Here is a 1,004-nt window from a genome sequence, read left to right on the forward strand (position 1 = left end):
GGAGAAGTAGACCTTGTTGGATTCAGTTCCTGGAAGTGATTCCTCCCGATGTAGTCGGCAGGATTTCAGCAGACCAGCAAATCCACCAAAGTTGCTGCTGGAACCCGAAGCAACCAGAACCCAGAGCCTCGAAGCTCTGTTAGAGCAGTTCTCTCTAGAGTGTCTCGAAATGGAGTGATGAGCAGCCAAACACCACCAACCCAAAAAGCCCCGCCTCCTGTCTTGATAGCTCCTCTCAGAGTCTGTACCAGGATGTTTTTCAGCTGGCAACAACCCCTGCCCCCCATAACAAAGTGGTTCAACTTCTAAGTGGATAAACATCACCTGCTCTCTCACAAGTCTGTTCCCCATCCCACACTTGAGGTTAAAAAAAAATGTTTACATCCGCTACAGATTTCTCTGTGTAGCCCTGGATGTCCTGGACTCACTTTGTAGACCAGGCTGGCCTCAAACTCACAGCGATTCGCCTGCCTCTGCCTCCCGAGTGCTGGGATTACAGGTGTGTGTGCACCACTGAGCCCGGCCAGAACATGATTCTAAAAGCGCATTCTCTGCTATCCTTTCCCAGTGAGTTGCAGCTGACAAGTGTCTGTTTCTACTTTTCCCAAGATGGTTTCCCAAGGCTCCTCTTGCTTTAGTTTTGAGATGCTGCCTCTCCGTGTAGCCCTAGCTGACCTGGAACTCACTACGTAGCCAAGACTGGTCATGGTTCTCCTGCCTCAGCCCCCCAAGTGCTGAAATCATAGGCCTGAAACAGCATAAGCAGCTTCAGCGTTTTCCTCCCAGTGTGATGAGAGTCCCCACGCAGCTGCTGAACACGGAGCTCCTGGGGGACTCAGGCAGAACCCTGGTTACTTTGTTTTCTGTAAACCTTTTAGGAATAGTAGTTTCCCCCCTCACATTCTGAATTTGCTTTTATTCAGTCAAAGAGGATAAATGCTAGATTGTGGTCTAGATGGCTTTCTGTCTTATTACCCAGTTTTGATAAGAATCAGACAGCTCAA

Source organism: Acomys minous (assembly GCF_964271855.1).
Source record: "Acomys minous genome assembly, chromosome: 16".
In the NCBI taxonomy this organism is placed as follows: domain Eukaryota; kingdom Metazoa; phylum Chordata; class Mammalia; order Rodentia; family Muridae; genus Acomys; species Acomys minous.